Below are 19,271 nucleotides of genomic sequence, written 5' to 3'. Positions count from 1 at the left end.
GGTATCTCCTTATGGTCACCCCTCTTGACCTTGGATGTGGAGTAGCTCCTCTCGACCCTCCTGTGCCTGCGCATCCACCTGTGATAGTTGTAGAGCAACAGATTTCTGGGTGAGAACTGAAGAGGCAAGCTATACTCCACCTATATAATTTGTAGGACTCAGTGCAAAATGAAAACGTGGGGTCCCTTGTTCCTGAATTATTCAGAATTTCAAAATAGTGACAACAGAATATGAAGCCAAACATGAACTCTTCTAAGCATGGGACCCTGTGTGATATAATAGATTATATGCCCATCAAGATGACTTTACTCCTGGGCAGCAGGAATAGTCATAACAAAAATTCAGAAGATAAAATAGAAAGGTCCAAAGCAGAAAAGCAAAATCATCTAAAATTCCACCTGGAATGAACCCTTATTATTTTGGTGTATATATCCCAAGGATGTTTCTGTATACATATATAGATATATATTCATATAGTTTTTTAAAATATAAATTTATTTTTATTGGAGGCTAATTACTTTATAATATTGTAGTGGTTTTGCCATACATTAACATGAATCTGCCATAGGTGTACATGTGTTCCCTATCCTGAACCCCCCTCGCACCTCCCTCCCCATCCCATCCCTCTGGGTCATCCCAGTGCACCAGCCCCAAGCACCCTCTCTCAGGCATCAAACCTGGACTGACGATTCCTAGAGGAAAACATAGGCAAAACACTCTCCGACATAAATCACAGCAGGATCCTCTATGACCCACCTCCCAGAGTATTGGAAATAAAAGCAAAAATAAACAAATGGGACCTAATTAAACTTAAAAGCTTTTGCATACAGTTTTTTAAAACTTTATTTTAAAGTTTAATCGGTTATAACCGATTAACAATGTTCTAATAGAAGGTGAACAGCAATGGTACTCAGCCATATATATATATACATGTATCCATTCTCCACAAAACTCCTCTCCCATCAAGTCTGCCACATAACATTGAGCAGAGTTCCTTGTGCTATACAGTAGGTCTTTGTTGGTTATCCATTTTATTTTTTTTAAGTATAAATTTATTTATTTTAATTGGAGGCTAATGACTTTATTGTATTGGTTTTGCCATACATCAACATGAATCCACCACGGGTGTACACGTGTTCCCCGTCCTGAACCCCCCTCCCACCTCCCTCCCTGTACCATCCCTCTGGGTCATCCCAGTGCACCAGCCCCAAGCGTCCTGTATCATACATCTGTTATCCATTTTAAATATAGCAGTGTGTACATGTCCATCCCAAACTCCCTAACTATCCCTTTCCCCCAACCTCCCCCTGCCCTACTGCCCTGGTAACCATAGTTTGTCCTCCAAGTTTGTGAGTCTCTGTTTATAAGTAATTTCATTTGTATCTTTTTTTTAGGTTTCACATATAAGGGATGTTATACGATATTTCTCCTTCTCTGTCTGAGTTACTTCACTCAGTATGACAATCCCTAGGTCCATCCATGTTGCTGCAAATGGCATTGTCTCATTCTTTTTAATGGCTGTGTAGTATTCCATCGTATATATGTACCACACCTTTATCCATTCCTCTGTCGATAGACATTTAGGTTGCTTCCATGTCTTGGCTATTGTAAACAGTGTAAACAATTTTTTTATGGAAATTGTATGTTAAAAAAGAGATAAGGCCCCAAATGGAGTCACTTGTGCTAAGCCCATATCACAAATGGAGACTTAATATGAAACTTAATTACAGTTCCAACCTCTCCCAGGAATGTAATCTTAACCAGTTAGTCTGGAATTTCCTGGTCAGCACTAAAGAGGTAATTTGCCTGATAGGCCCCTGCTGTTCCCCAGAGGAAGGCGACCTTGCCTTAAACAATCAGCTCTTTGGTAGAATAACTTCCTTGTTCTGCCTCTTCCTACCTGTAAAAGTCTTCCATTTTGTACAGCTCCTCAGAGCTCTTTCCTGTTTGGTATATGGGATGTTGCCTGATTCATGAATTGTTGAATAAAGCTAACAAGAGGTTTAAAATATACCCAGCTGAATTTTGTTATTTAACATACTGGTGGCAGAAGTGAAACTGAAGGAGACTTCTGATGGCTTTCGGGTCAAGGAGAAACAAAGGTGTGATGCCCTGCAAACTCTTTGAATTCTCTGTCTTTTTTACCATTTCCTAGGGTTGTGGGTAAGTTCCTCTTGGTTCAGAGTTCCACTCTCTTTGCCTTGAAAGCTCGATCTAATTGGCTTTCTGCAGTTCCACGTTAGGACCTTCTCGTAGTTAGACCACAGTTTCCTATTTGATTGAAAAACCTTAGCCCTTAGTTCAGTCTCCAGATTCCACTTTGAGAACTGCTGGCGATTCAGTCAGTAGTTCCCCATTTGTTTCGAATCTCAGTCTTCAGTCTCCACTTCTTGAGTCTACTGGTTCAGTCCTTTCTCCAATCCCAGGTTCCACATTGGAAACTGGTGGTAGTGTGTACCAGGTCTTCTCCTGGCAGGCCACAGTAACATCTCTTGGTTACTGCTGGTGTGTTAAGGTGCACATATTTGTCTTGTTTTGTGTAGATAAGGGCTATTGCTAATGAGAATCTTGGAAGTCAAAAGTTGAAAAATTGGTGGGCTCTTAAAATCTGATGGAGCACTTGCTACCTACCTCTTAAGACTCTTGTGTTAGGATAAGTTGATCATGGCTAAGTCAGTTAGGATAAGTTGATTACTATCCTCAAAATTTCCATGCATTGAGGTGTGCTGTAAGCACCACGTAATTCACAATACAGCAGCACAACCCTCTTTTGTATTACAGTAGTCCCTCATATCTGCAGTTTCACATTCCATAGTTTCTGTTACCCCTAGTTAACTGTCGTCTGAAAATATTAAATGGAAAATTCTAGAATTAAATCTTAAGTTTTAAATTGCAAACCATTCTGAGTAATGTGATGAAACCTCAAGCCCTCCAGCTACATCCACCCTGGAATTCCCAACCAGTGACTTTGTCTGCTCCTGACATCCATCCATCAGCATCATCATGGCTCGATGATCCAGGATCACCCAAAGCAGATGGTCCTTCCTGGCATATCATCAGAAAGGCAGTAGTAGCCTAATGCTATGTCACAATGCCTGCATCATTCACCTCACTTCATCTCATCACATAGGCATTTTATCATCTCATATTATCTCAAGAAGGGTGAGTATAATACCATAGAATATATTGTGACAGAGACTACATTCACATAATTTTCACTATACTATATTGTTATAATTGTTCTATTTTATTATTATAAATCTCTTACTGCACCTAATTTATAGATTAAACTTTATAGTATGTTCGGTTCAGTTGCTCAGTCGTGTCTGACTCTTTGTGACCCCATGGACTGCAGCATGCCAGGCTTCCCTGTCCATCACCAACTCCTGGGGTTTATTCAGACTCATGTCCATTAAGTTGATGATGCCATCCAACCATCTCATCCTCTGTCATCCCCTTCTCCTCCCGCCTTCAATCTTTCCCAGCATCAGGGTCTTTTCCAGTGAATCAGTTCTTTGCATCAGGTGGCCAAAGTACTGGAGTTTCAGCTTCAGCATCAGTCCTTCCAATGAATATTCAGGACTGATTTCCTTTAGGATGGACTGGTTGGATCTCCTTGCAGTCCAAGGGACTCTCAAGAGTCTTCTCCAACACCACAGTTTAAAAACATCAGTTCTTTGGCACTCAGCATTCTTTATAGTCCAACTCTCACATGTATGGACATGACTACTGGAAAAACCATAGCCTTGACTAGATGGACCTTTGTTGGCAAAGTAATGTCTCTACTTTTTAATATGCTGTCTAGGTTGGTCATAACTTTCCTTCCAATGAGCAAGCGTCTTTTAATATCATGGCTGCAGTCACCATCCGCAGTGATTTTGGAGCCCAGAAAAATAAAGTCAGCCACTGTTTCCCCATCTATTTGCCATGAAGTAATGGGACCGGATGCCATGATCTTAGTTTTCTGAATGTTGAGCTTTAAGCCAACTTTTCCACTCTCCTCTTTCACTTTCATCAAGAGGCTTTTTAGTTCCTCTCACTTTCTGTCATAAAGGTGGTGTCATCTGCATATCTGAGGTTATTGATATTTCTCCCTGCAGTCTTGATCCCAGCTTGTGCTTCTTCCAGTCCAGCGTTTCTCATGATATACTCTGCATATAAGTGAAATAAGCAGGGTGACAGTATACAGCCTTGACGTACTTCTTTTCCTATTTGGAACCAGTCTGTTGTTCCATGTCCAGTTCTAACTGTTGCTTCCTGACCTGCATACCGGTTTCTCAAGAGGCAGGTCAGGTCATCTGGTATTCCCATCTCTTGAAGAATTTTCCAGTTTGTGGTGATCCTCACAGTCAAAGGTTTTGGCATAGTCAATAAAGCAGAAATAGATGTTTTTCTGGAACTCTTGCTTTTTCAATGATCCAGCGGATGTGGACAATTTGATCTCTGGTTCCTCTGCCTTTTCTAAAACCAGCTTGAACATCTGGAATTTCACAGTTCACGTATTGCTGAAGCCTGGCTTGGAGAATTTTGAGCATTACTTTACTAGCATGTGAGATGAGTGCAATTGTGCAGTAGTTGGAGCATTCTTTGTCATTGCCTTTCTTTGGGATTGGAATGAAAACTGATCTTTTCAAGTCCTGTGGCCACTCCTGAGTTTTCCAAATTTGCTGACATATTGAGTGTAGCACTTTCACAGCATCATCTTTCAGGATTTGAAAGAGCTCAACTGGAATTCCATCACCTCCACTAGCTTTGTTTGTAGTGATGCTTCCTAAGGCCCACTTGACTTCACATTCCAGGATGTCTGCCTCTAGGTGAGTGTAGTGATCACACCATTGTGATTATCTTGGTCACGAAGATCTTTTTTGTACAATTCTTCCGTGTATTCTTGCCACCTCTTCTTAATATCTTCTGCTTCTGTTAGGTCCAGACCATTTCTGTCCTTTATCGAGCCCATCTCTGCATTAAATGTTGCCTTGGTATCTCTAAATTTCTTGAAGAGATCTCTAGTCTTTCCCATTCTGTTGTTTTCCTCTATTTCTTTGCATTGATCGCTGAGGAAGACTTTCTTATCTCTTCTTGCTATTTTTTGCAACTCTGCATTCAAATGGGTAGATCTTTCCTTTTCTCCTTTGCTTTTTTCAGTTCTCTTCTTTTCTCAGCTATTTGTAAGGCCTCCTCAGACAGCCGTTTTGCTTTTTTGCCTTTCTTTTCCATGGGGATGGTCTTGATCCCTGTCTCCTGTACAATGTCACGAACCTCCGTCCATAGTTCATCAGGCACTCTATCTATCAGATCTAGTCCCTTAAATCTATTTCTCACTTCCACTGTATAATCATAAGGGATTTGATTTAGATCATACCTGAATGGTCTAGTGGTTTTCCCCACTTTTCTTCAATTTAAGTCTGAATTTGGCAATAAGGAGTTCATGATCTGAGCCACAGTCAGCTCCTGGTCTTGTTTTTGCTGACTGTATAGAGCGTCTCCATCTTTGGCTACAAATAATGTAATCAATCTGATTTTGGTGTTGACCATCTGGTGATGTCCATGTGTAAAGTCTTCTCTTGTGTTGGAAGAGGGTGTTTGTTGTGACCAGTGCGTTCTCTTGGCTGATGTCATTTAAGTTGCCTCTTAATTTCTTGAGAAATTGAAAGCAACTATCCTTATCTTACAGATCTTTGCAAAACCAGAAATGTGACTGCAGAAAAGATGCAGAGCTCACCTATCCTTTTTACCTTGTTATCCCAAGACCTCCTCTATTTATCTCATGAAGCTTGTACATATTGTAAAAATTCTGGTCTTTAAAGAACAAAAGTCCTTTTTGGAGGAACTTGCATTATTTCCCTGTCTTTGATATCTAATTGTTTTACCTAGTCTTTCTCTGGCAACTCTTATGTAGACCATCCTCAATTCCTGAGATCAAAATGAAAAAGTAGGGGGGAAGGCTTTAAAAAGTTTTTTTTTTTAATTATATCAGTGTATAGCCAATTAACAATGTTGTGATAGTTTCAGGTGTACAGCAAAGGGATTCAACCATACATACACATGTATCCATTCTCCCCCAAATGGGGGGAAGCCTTTTAAAAATACAAACTGCTATAAAAGCTCTCTTGCCCAATGGATTAAAGACCTAAATGTAAGACTGGACAGTATAAAACTCTTAGAGGAAAACATAGGAAAAACATTCTTTGACATAAGTCACAGCAAGATCTTTTTTGACTCACCTTCAAGAGTAATGAAAATACAAAGAAACAAATTAAAAAACAAATGGGACTTAATTAAACTTAAAGGCTTCTGCAGAGCAAATAAGCCATAAACAGGATGAAAAGACAACCATCAAAGTGGGAGAAAATATTTGCAAATGAAGCAACCAACAAGGGATTAATCTGCAAAATATACAAACAACTCATGCAGATCAATATCAAAAGAGCAACTCAGTAAAAAAATGGGTGGAAGACCTAAATAGACCTTTCTCCAAAGAAGACATATAGATGACCAACAGGCACATGAAAAGATGCTCAATATCACTAATTATTAGAGAAATGCAAGTCAAAACTATGAAGTATCACCTCACAATGGTCAGAATGGCCATCATCAAACAATCTAAATAAATGCTGGAGAGGGTGTGGAGGAAAGGGAACCCTCCCACACTGTTGGAATGTAAATTGATATAGCCACTGTAGAGAACAGTATGGATATTCCTTAAAAAATTAAAAATAGAACTACCAAGTGACCCAGCAGTTCTACTACTGGGCATATACCCTAAGAAAACCATAATTCAAAAAGACATATGTAACCCAATGTTCATTTACACAATTTACAACAGCCAGGAAATGGGCGCAATCTAAATGTCCATTAACAGGTGAATGGATAAGGGAGATGTGGTACATATGTACAATGGAATATTAATTACTCAGCCATGAAAAGGAACAAAATTGGATCATTTGTAGAGATGTGGATGGGCCTAGAGTCTGTCATACAGAGTGAAGTAAGTCAGAAAAAAATATCGTATATTGACACATACATACGGAATCTAGAAAAATGGTATAGATGAGCGTCTTCTCAGGGCAGGAATAGAGATGCAGATGTAGAGAATGGGCATGTGGACACAGTGCGGGAAGAGGAGAGTGGGGCGATTTGGGAGATTAGGCTCGATATATGTACACTTCCATGTGTGAAATAGCTAGCTAGTAGGAAGCTGCTGTATAGCACATGGAACTCAACTAGGTGCCCTGTGATGACCTAGAGGGGTGGGATGAGGGGTGGGAGGAAGGCCCAAAAGGGAGGGGATGTATGTATACATATAGCTGATTCACCTTGTTGTACAGCAGAAACTAACAAAACATTGTATATCAATTATACTCCAATAAAAAAAGAACTGGGAAAGTTAGAGGTTACTTGTTAAGGACAAATACAAATCTAAAGTGTTTTCTCCACAAATATTAGTAGAAAAGGCTTTAGCCATAGACATTAGAGCAGGTATACTTATTTCAACTGTTCTTTTTTAAGCTAGTGAGTTTTACATTGTCTTACCTGCCTCATGGTTAAAATTTTAGAACAAGAACTATAAAATCTTAACTATAGTTTGGGTCAGCGTTTTTTTGTGTGTGTTTCTGTATATGTTGTAGATGTGTTGTATTTTTTTCTTTTTTACCTCCAGATGGTTTTGTCAAAATTAATTTGTAAAAACAGAATGGAGTTCTGTATAATTGGCTTAAAGGAAAAGAATGCCTATGTGAATTTAGTATTTATACAGTTCTCAAAAAATATAACAGAAACTAACCCAAATGCTTTTCAGGTTCATGTGATCTAGGAAAATATTTGGTATTAAATCTAATTCAAATCTGTTAGTTTAATTAAAGTAGACATGTCTTTAGTGTTATCAACAGTGAATATAATGCATACATACAACTTTTATTCTATCTAGGTTTATTAGTCAAATAAGTTTATGTTATCTCTGTTATAAAACTTGTCAGCAAGAAATATAACCTGGTATGATGAAGTAAGCTAAGCACAGTTGTTGAAAACAAGTGATTTAAATAGATGTGAGGTTAGAGTTTTTAGGTGAAGTTCTTCTTAAGCAGTTTCCACAATCTTTTTGGTAACCTGAAATCTTAAAGTTTTGCTTAGTTAAATTAAGTGATGGATAGTCATTAAATATCTAGATAATGTCCAAATAAGATGAAATACAAAAACACTACTAAATGTAAGTTTATTTACTTTCGGTTTCATTTTATAGAGGAACAGAAAGATTTGGGTTTATTAGTAAACACGTTTAGTGCCACATTGAAAAAAATCACGATGAAAAAGCATATGTTTCTAGAAAATTAAAATGTTTATAAATTTTCCACAAAATGCTAATGTATAAAATAGTTCACAATTGTTTAATTATTTATTTTCACTAGTAATTAAGGTTTTTAAGGGTTAACAATTATATATGTAATTAAAACTACTAGAAATAATAAGGGAAATGTTTCCATGCAAGGAAAGTAGGGTGTATGTTTTCAGTAAAAGAAGGTATGAGGAATAGAAACGCATTTTTGTTGAGGGGAAGGAAAGTATTAATAGCTTTGTCCTGAGGCTGGTTATTTCAGAATAGGAAAGAGGAAAAATATATGACAAAATCTGAATGTAAAAAAGACAGTTGTAAAATGTTTATGGGAAAGGAATCTTGGGAAAATAATTTTATGCATGGTTAAGCTGGCTAAGATTAAAATGAATTTATTTGAGTGAAAAATGGATTTTAATATCAAAAGTAGCTGGTACAATATTAGAGTTTGATTGTCTCTCTACTTTAAAAGGGCCAAGCTTTTGTACACTAACTATTGGTCTGCTCTTGTAAGAGATTATAATCGGTTTTTATCTTTTAAGTAATTTGCTTAGAAGACAAAGGTTTTGTGTCTTATCAAAATAATTTCCTGTGTTTCACATTGTCTTTATCAAGTCTTAGATTACTTAAGAAAATTGAGTCTTCTCTATTAAAGAGCTAAGGTATTATGTTTTTTTTTTTCCAAATTTTTTACAATGATTTAACTTTCTGTATTTGCCTGTGAAGTCTTTGTCACTATGGCTAAACAGATAATTGTTGTTTCAGTGACCTATGATCCTATTTGACCAAATGTTTTTGAAGCCTTTTGATATTTTTGACAACTCTCTCCCCAACCCCCTGCCAAAAAAAATCAAATCAACATGAAGTCTTTTTGACCTGGAAGTAACTTTGAGATTTTTCCAGAAGGTCTCTGGAAAGTCACAGAAAAATGACTCTCTTTAGAAAAAGAGAGATGTTTAACTTAGGTATATTTGATATGCTAGATTACATGGGAAGAACTGTCAAATAAGTGGTACTAAACCTTCTTTATGTTGTATTTGTATAAATATATCAATAACCTCAGATGTGCAGATGACACCACCTTTATGGCAGAAAGTGAAGAGGAACTAAAAAGCCTCTTGATGAAAGTGAAAGAGGAGAGTGAAAAAGTTGGCTTAAAGCTCAACATTCAGAAAACAAAGATCATGGTATCCGGTCCCATCACTTCATGGGAAATAGATGGGGAAACAGTGGCAACAGTGTCAGACTTTTATTTTTTTGGGCTCCCAAATCACTGCAGATGGTGACTGCAGCCATGAAATTAAAAGACGCTTACTCCTTGGAAGAAAAGTTATGACCAACCTAGATAGCATATTCAAAAGCAGAGACATTACTTTGCCAACTACGGTCCGTCTAGTCAAGGCTATGGTTTTTCCAGTAGTCATGTATGGATGTGAGAGTTGGACTGTGAAGAAGGCCGAGCGCTGAAGAATTGATGCTTTTGAACTGTGGTGTTGGAGAAGACTCTTGAGAGTCCCTTGGACTGCAAGGAGATCCAACCAGTCCATTCTGAAGGAGATCAGCCCTGGGATTTCTTTGGAAGGAATGATGCTGAAGCTGAAACTCCAGTACTTTGGCCGCCTCATGCGAAGAGTTGACTCATTGGAAAATACTCTGATGCTGGGAGGGATTGGGGGTAGGAGGAGAAGGGGACGACAGAGGATGAGATGGCTGGATGGCATCACGGACTCGATGGACGTGAATCTGAGTGAACTCCAGGATTTGGTGATGGACAAGGAGGCGTGGCGTGCTGCAATTCACAGGGTCGCAAAGAGTCGGACACGACTGAGCGACTGAACTGAACTGAACTGATAGATGTTCCAGAAATTGGATGAAATTCCTGGGAATTTGAAGTGTCCTGATATGTTTTCAGAAGTAATTACAGTTATTACCAAAATAACCAAAATTTCTCATCAATTCCATTGTAATTAACTCTCATCAGATCTTTAACAAGCATTTTTTAAAAATATAAATTTATTTATTTTAATTGGAGGTTAATTACTTTACAATATTGTATTGGTTTTGCCATATATCCACATGAATCCGCCACGGGTATACACGTAAGTCTTTATACAGTTACTGGGCTTCCCACGTGGCTTGGTGGTTTAAAAAAAAATCTGCCTGCTAATGCAGGAGACACAGCAGATGGGGATATCCCTGGGTCAGGAAGATCCCCTGGAGGAGGAAATGGCAACCTGCTCCAGTATTCTTGCCTGGAAAATCCCATGGGCAGAAGAGCCTGGTGGGCTACAATCCATGGGGTCTCAGAGTTGGACATGATGGAGCACACATGTACATTGTTTTACTCTGATGCTTTTGCAAAATTGTTCTGCAAAGTACTTTCATCTTCAAGAGATTCACGGAAAGAACAGGTTTCTGATAACTTTAAGATCATAAAGCTGAACTGGGTAAGAGTTTCCAGAACTAATGGAAAAACTGGATTCAAGCAGAACAAGTATTAATTACATGGGTCTGAATGAATTGAGGAGGATGATCATAATTTTTAATGACTTTGATCGAAACATTGCTGGTTCTTTAATGTTTTGTTTTTCCAGATATAAGAAAAGCTTTTCTCTTAAGCTATCTGTGACATGGAGCAATTTGGTTAAGTATCCCTTTGTAAGCAAAGAGGCAGCATGTACTTTTTCTCCCTGCCTGATCCTTCCATAATTGAGAAACTCTTAGGTATTCTTTTTATGGCAATATCGTTAGTTGTTTGCCTAAGTTCAATAAGGATCCGTTTGTTCTCCTTGTGACAGAACACAGAAACATTGGCTGTATTACCAACGCTTTGATAGGAACGATGGATTTGAGAGAGACGTGCATAGACTCAGATATGACCAGATAGTTTTAAGGTATTAAGGTTGACTTCATGGAGCCAATAAAGCCTCTTGGAAAACTGACCTAGTACCTTGCTTACTGGATTCCTGGCAACCTTATCAGGTGAGTAAGGAAGGTCACTTCCTGGCAGGCTCATAAAGCTAGATATTTTGAGGATCTCAAGAAGAGAGGAATTCACACAAGCTCTAGGCAAAATGTAGGCTAGACTTCCTGTTCTCAGAGGCTTTTAAAAGTTTAAGCTGAGATTTCTTATGCAAAGTTCCAGCAAATGTATCTTAAAAAGAATTTAAACTTAAGTTCAGTTTAAGACTGAACTTAAAAGTAACACCCAGTCACTGTTCTTGCTGCACTTATATAAATAGCAAGCCCAACTTTAATACAAACAAATTAGTTTTACTGTGATAATCTTGGTTAAAATAATGGGGGTGATTATAGAGAGAAAAATTATGTTTGCACCTTTGTAGATACTAGATTTTAGTCTGTTAACTGTCTTTGATCTTTGAAGTTTTGTTATATACCTGTAAACTGGACTGGATCCTCAGTTCTCTTAGTTTCCTCAAATATCTGGCTATAACTCTGAACTGATGTTTCCAGTTTTCTCCCACCCTTCTGATTTGGAATCCACAAGAATAAAGCTGCTCTTAAGTTTTCTTGCAAGGGACTATACCAGGTCTTCCTCATTTATCCAGATGGCAACCGAACTTCAGGAACTTAAACCTTGAGTACACATCTCACAGCTAAAGAACGCTCTGCCTGACAACTGGTCCTGTGTAGACACTGGAGGGCTTCCCTGGTTGCTCAGATAGTAAAGAACCCACCTGCCAATGCAGGAGACATAATAGACCTGGGTTTGATCCCTGGGTTGGGAAGATCCTCTGGAGGAGGGCATGGCAACCCCACTCCAGTATTCTTGCTTGGAGAATCCCCATGGACAGAGGAGCCTGACAGGCTACAGTCCATGGAGTCGCAAAGAGTCAGACATGACTAAGCACAGCATAGCACAGACACTGGAAATCAGACACCTCCAAATCAGAGGAAGAAAAGTAGCTAACATTGATGTAGACTGCTAAGATGCCAGATCAAAATTTCATACTTTAGCCAAACATGAAACCCTCTCTCCTTCTCTTTCTTTCCTTTACTCTGGCATTGACCTGGAAAGTTAATGCCATCATCCCTATCTTCCAGGCCATTACTAATAGAGTTTACCTTTCGGACTGCTGGATTTGTCATCATAATTGCCTGTCTATGATGCTAGAGACATTACTTTGCCAGCAAAGGTCTGTATAGTCAAAGCTATGGTTTTTCCAGTAATCATGTATGGATATGAGAGTTGGCCCATAAAGAAGGCTGTGCATCAAAGATTTGATGCTTTTGAACTATGGTGTTGGAGAAGACTCTTGAGAGTTCCTGCAAGGAGATCAAACCAGTTAATCCTAAAGGAAATCAGTCCTGAATATTCACTGGGAGGACTGATGCTGAAGCTCCAATACTTTGGCCACCTGATGCAAAGAGCTGACTCATTAGAAAAGACCTTGATGCTGAGAAAGATTGAAGGCAGGAGGAGGAGGGGGCGCCAGAAGATTGAGATGGTTGGATGGAATCACTGACTCAGTGGACATGAGTTTGAGCAAGCTCTGGGAGATAGTGAAGGACAGACAAGCCTGGTGGTCTGCAGTCCATGAGATCGCAAAGTCAGACACGACTGAGGGACTGAACAACAACATGATGCTAGAGACCCCTTGGTCCTCCCTGTGACCAATTTCTATTTTTGACTGATTCCCTGTCTTAGGAATCACTTAGAGTTTGACTTTTATGTCCAGAACATCCTGTGCCTTGTTTTACTTTTTTTCAGTTATAATATATTTGCCCAATTATATACCAATATCTATGTAAATCGTAGTACATTTGCACCCCCACACTTATGATTATCTATATCATATCTCCCCCAGTCATGAAAAGGTCTCACCAGCAGCATCAATCTTTGCAAGGAATTTAGAGCAACTTTTTATTGTGGGTTAGGAGGTTTAGTTTCCAGTTGTCCTGAAAACCTAACTGACCCCTGGCTTGAGTGGATACATGCAACAATCCATTAACAGTGCCATCTTGGCGGGAATGGCTTTGTTCCCTGACAGAATTTATCTTTGTGATGTTTGTCATTCTCCTTGGGCCAATGCATGCCCAGATGGCTGGTGCATAACTGTGCAATCAATGCCTATTAGGTTAGCTAACTGTGCTCCTAACTGTCCACAGTCAAACTGAGACACCTCATTAAAGTGTTCATGATTCAGGACTCACTTCCCCTGGCAGGTCCCTACTTCCCTGGTTAGGAGTGAAGACAAGTGAGGCTATGATCAGGAATCTCAAACTCCTGAAAATACTACAGAATCTACTGCAAAAGCTATAGCCATTCAATAGACATCTTTAGACTCTCTAAGTTTGCTCTTGATAAAAAGATGACCCTTGATTATCTTTTAGCTGATCAAGGAGTTGTTTGTGCTGTGACCAGAACCACTTGCTGCACCTGGATTAACACTTCTGAAGTTGAAACTCAGCTGTATAAGATCACTGAATAAGCCACTGGTTTGAGAAAGTAACTTCTTCAACAGGTTCTTTCCTTGATGTGTTTGATTTTGATTGGTTTGGGTCTTGGAAACCATGACTCTGAAGTGCACTCCAGACTTTGGGAATCGTCCTGCTTATCATAGTCACAGTAGTCCCCCTGGTGTGCTGTGTTCTCAGAATCGTAAAAATGCATGGTGGTGGCTGCTCACCACCAAGCAAATGTTCTAAGACTAGAATGTCAGAAAAGAATGAAGGGAATGACAAGCTAAAAATTGTGAAGCAGAAGTCATGACCTGTGAATGCCACAGAAATGCAGCAAAGAAAGTCATGACCTGTGAATACCACACAGAAGATCAGCAAAAAACTGTGGGAACTTCAGAGTGATAGCTGGAAGTGACACTAATGCCTTAAATTTTGATCACATCTTCTAGTTAAGCTGAGGGTCTGATCAGAAGGGGGAATTGTTAAAAAACAAGAGGCTCTGACTGGAGTCACTCATACTAAAGCCCACATTACCGAACTGAGACCTAATACCCAACCTAATTGCAGTTTCATCCTCTCCTAGAAATGTAATTTCCAGTCTGTCTGCAATTGTTTGGTCAGCAGTAGTGAAGTAATCCACCTCATAGACCCCTGCAGTCCCCCCCAAAATGTGACCTTGCCTGAAACAATTCACTCATCACTAGTAATTTCTTTGTCCCTCCACCTTCTGCTTATTAACAGGCTTCCATTTTGTACAGCTCTTCAGAGCTCCTTTCTATATGCTAGATGGGATGCTGCCCAATTTATGAATTGTTAAATAAAATCATTAAGATCTTTCAAACTTAAATTTTGTTATTTAGCAGGTATATTGTACATTCTTTTTTGTTGCCTTAAAAAAAAACCCCTTACTACATTTTAGAGGGTTTTCCATGTTGGTAAATATAAATTAGTTCAGTCCTACTGTATAGAGGTTCCATGTTCTATTTAACCAAATCCTGTTGTTGGGTGTCTAAGGAATCTTGTTTTTCATTATTACATGTGATGCACATTGAATATACAGTTGAGTGGCAATTGAATAAATCAGTGTGAAGCACTTCACAGGGCACTTGGCACATAATAAACTCTATTTAATATTATTTTTATATTGTCAAATTGCCCTGTATAAAGGTGAGCTAATTTACATTCCTGACAGCAGAGTGAGAGGGCTTAGTTTCCCTAAATTCTTGCCAATTCTTTGCATTTTTGCCTTTTGTATTTCTTTCTCTGTGAATTGCCTTTTCATGCTCTTTGATGGTTCTAATGTCTAATTCCTCATGGTTTAAAAATTTTAATGGGTTTCTGTACTGGAGCTATTAATCCTTGTAATATGAATAAAAAGTTACCTTTTCTTCTAGTTTCGTTGTTTGACATTTGGTTTTGTTTGGTTTAGCCACAGAGATGTTTTAAAGTTTAATACAGTTGAGTCTGTATTTTCCTTTAGAATTTTGGTCTTCACTGTTGTTTTTGGCCATGCCACACAGCTTGTGGGGTCTCAGTTCTCTGACCAGGGATTGAACCCATGCCTCCTGCAGCGGAAGCGCAGAGTCCAAAGCCCTGGGCCACCAGGGAAGCTCCTTGCTGTATTCCTTTGGAAAGTCTTTCCTACCTTAGGTTAGGTCTACCAGATTTCCTCTGAGGCTTCATTTTTTTGGGGTTTGGTGTTCCAAGTTCTACAGTGGAATTCACAACCCTAGAATACTTGAAACATGTGTGGGACAGGGGAATACTTTTATTAACTTTGAATCTACATGTGAAGATATAAGATATATTAAGAATGAGTGTCTTCTACCTTCTACCCATCCAAAAACTACTTTTGCTTTTTCATATTTTCTGCCTTTTTTTTTTTTTTGCTTTCTTCTCTCTCTCTTTTTTTTTGGCCGTACCGCACAGCTTGTGGGATCTTAGTTTCTCAACCAAGGATTGAACCTGGACCCTCAGCGTGAACATGTGGAGTTCTAATCACTGGACCACCAGGGAATTCCCTGCCTTGCTTTGCTTTCTAAAGAGAGGTTGTCTTTATCAGAGCTGTTCTTTTGGGGATCAAGCCAAAGAGAAATTGAGTTACATATACATTTATTTGGGCTTAATGGGATATAGTTATGTGGTTTGCTATGACTTCTGAATATAGTTAAGTTATTGCTGGCTGTATTCGTGTAGGAATGACTTGCAGAAGCATTTCTGAAGTGGTAAATCTAAAGCTTATTTAAGATTAGTTATTACTTTAAAAACTCGACATGTAAAATCTTACAGCTCACATATGAAAGAAATGATAGAGGTTTTCCTCAATTTTACAACAACCCAGAAAATTGGCATGATATTAACCAGAGATGGTGAATTGTGAAGCTGAAGAAGACTTCTCCAAACTCTCAGAAACCGATGGCTCAGTGGTAAAGAAACTACCTGCTGATGCAGAAGTGCAGGAGACACAGGTTTGATCCCTGGGTCAGGAAGATCCCCTGGAGGAGGAAATGGCAACCTACTCCAGTATTCTTGCTTGGAAAATCCCATGGACAGGAGCCTGGTGGGCTACGGTTGATGGGGTCACAAAAAGTCAGACAGCGACTGAGCATGCATGCAAACTCTCAGAAAAAACGGAATTGTTTTTCTACTCTATAGAAATTGTACTACAAAAGGTGTATTGGATGAAGAGGCGATCAAAAGTTTTGCAGCCAGAAAATATAGGTAAAAGGGTAGCATGGAGATGTGTTAATTTAATTAGAGTTAATTAAATGAGAAAATAAATACTTTCAAAATTTTATGATGTTTGCGATGTTTGTCAGTTTTTAAAATGTGTGTTTCTTATGATTTATTGTCTGATTCTAAATAAATGTTTAGGATTGTACCTAATTTTGTACTTAAAGGAAGCCAATTTAACCCAAATGGTATAAGCTTTAGGCCCCACGAAACCTGGATCCGCCATGCTTGTGAGGTAAATATTGTTGGTCATTTGGAGTGTCCCTTGTTACATATGATACTGGCTTGCTCAAACTAGCACAGGTAGTTTTAGAGCCAGGATCCAACCCTGAGTCTGACTTCAAAGCTTGTTTTTTTCCACTGTCTAAAACTGTCTTCTTTCAGATGAAAATGTATAATTATCAAGCCAAATAATAATATACTGAGTTCTTAGTATCAGACATTGATAGATATTTCATTTAAACTGTACAGTAATCCTGTTATGTAAATATTATCATCCTTATTTTACAGGTGGGAATACTATGATTCAGAGAAGTGGTTTAAATTGTCCAGGCTCACACTAATAAGTGTACAGCTAATAAGTGGTAAAGACAAGATTTGAATTCTAAAGTCTAAAATCTCGACTATGTTATAAACTGCTAGGGGAGAAAACTCAGGAGTCACTACCAAGGAAGACCCACTTGTCAGTTCTTTCCGTCAACCTCCAGATGGGTATAGAAGAGAACAGGTAATGCCTTCTCCAATCCAGATGTGAGTAGAGGGTCAATTCCTTCCCCCGCAGATTTTGGTACAACATCAGGATACCCCACATGCCTCCTCCTGCAAATCCCAGACAGTGTTCTGTCACTCATTGTGTTTGCCCTCTCTCATCTTCTCGACCTCAGCTTCTCAGTTGTGGTGTTCCTGATAGAGCAAGACGTGAACATGCCCCATCCAGGAGCTTTCTGACCTCTTCTTCAGGGCCTTATCACAGTTACTGCTGAGGGCCCAGTGCATTTACTGTAGCAACCCTGCCCTGCCTTCCATCTTTTTTGACTATTTAGTTGATGTCAAAAATGGTTGCCAACACCTGGACTTCCGTGATCCCTTTTTCTTTGAGCCTAGATGTATACCTGGATCATGTCACTTCTCACCTCACTTCTCAGCTTGGAAGCGAGCAGGGACCTCTGGGTCATAGCCTTTCCACATTCCAATATGAGATTTCAGTCGGCCCCTCTCAGTAGGGCAGGCTGAAGCTGAAACAAGCACTTTGAGGGCCTGTGAAAAAATGTGAGGCAGGGTGCGCCTTCTCCAAATAGAGCTTATTTGACTCACGCAAGCTGAGGGAAAGCATTTTGCAGGTGTCTTCTCAATTCCACAGACTGAGCCTATACTTCTTGACTCCTTCCTCCCCACTATCCCTAACTAGCTCATAGTTCATCTTTCTAGTGCAAAGGAGATGTCCTTTCCTCAGTCAGCCCAGGTCTGTGATCCTTGCCTCCAGGGCACGAAATACTTGAGGACGTTGTCTGTATTGATGATTTGGTGCTACAGACTCCAATTTTTAAATTGGATCTTAAATCTCACCAGCTGACAGACTCCACTTGGCAAAAAGCTGTGATGATCTTTGCCCCTGTGTCTTTATGACATAACACAGATCTCAAGTTCTCAAACCATGCCTTGCTAGCGGGGGGCACCACATGGTAGAACAGTAAGCCAGGCAGCATGCCAATCTCCAAAAGTTCAAGAGGAAGGGCACATGAGAAAGGTTGGCCCAGGCAAAAACTAAACTTGGTTTGTTTGCTCTTTGAGGGGTCCTCCCACAAGGGCAGCTTTATTTTGAGATACAGCATAGTTGAACCCCAAGCACAAATCTTCCTGACTGATAGACCCTGGTATTTTGTACAAGCCTTCCCCTCCTTCTTTAACTCTGTGCTCTGCTTCTGATCTCAGGCACCAACCCAGCGAGGTGTTTTGCAATCTTCGAATAGTCCTTCAACCAGCTGCTGTAGTGTCTACAGAATCCCCTCAGTGTTTAAAAATGTTGGGCCCTGGCCATTCCAGTCATTTTTCCACAGTCTGTGTCCAGCCTCTGATGTGATTTTATATGTCCAAAGCATTTTATTGAGGTCTGGCAGGACTGGCATTTGTCAAGGGACAGTTTTAGGCTGTCTCCCAGGTGATTCAGTAATAGTAATATAAGGAGCCATTGTTCCTTCCCTCCAAAGCTCTGCCAAATGTAATTATGCCATCTAAACAAATAAGCACCTCCAGGCAATTTATGTCACCAATTGCTTTTTCCATCAAACTCCTCAAGGTGTCTGGGGCTCCAGAGATGTGTGGGGCAGCCTTTCAAATAGGTAAGACTCCATGGGACAAATGAAGCTGGCTTTACTTTGCCCCAGTCAGATGTAGGAATTCAACAATAGCGCTTTTCAAACACAGCACTAGAAATGATTGGTCCTCTGCCATGCAGTGGAGAAGGCAATGGCAACCCACTCCAGTACTCTTGCCTGAAAAATCCCATGGATGGAGGAGCCTGGTGGGCTGCAGTCCACGGGGTCGTGAAGAGTCGGACATGACTGAGCAACTTCCCTTTCACTTTTCACTTTCATGCATTGGAGAAGGAAATGGCAACCCACTCCAGTGTTCTTGCCTGGAGAATCCCAGGGATAGGGGAGCCTGGTGGGCTGCCGTCTATGGGGTCGCACAGAGTCGGACACGACTGAAGTGACTTAGCAGCTGCCATGCAGTCTAGAGGTTAATCTGGACACAGAACTCACTCTTTCAAGCAGAGAAGGCTAAT

This window comes from Budorcas taxicolor, chromosome X (assembly GCF_023091745.1).
Source record: "Budorcas taxicolor isolate Tak-1 chromosome X, Takin1.1, whole genome shotgun sequence".
In the NCBI taxonomy this organism is placed as follows: domain Eukaryota; kingdom Metazoa; phylum Chordata; class Mammalia; order Artiodactyla; family Bovidae; genus Budorcas; species Budorcas taxicolor.
This window is presented reverse-complemented; position numbering follows the sequence as displayed.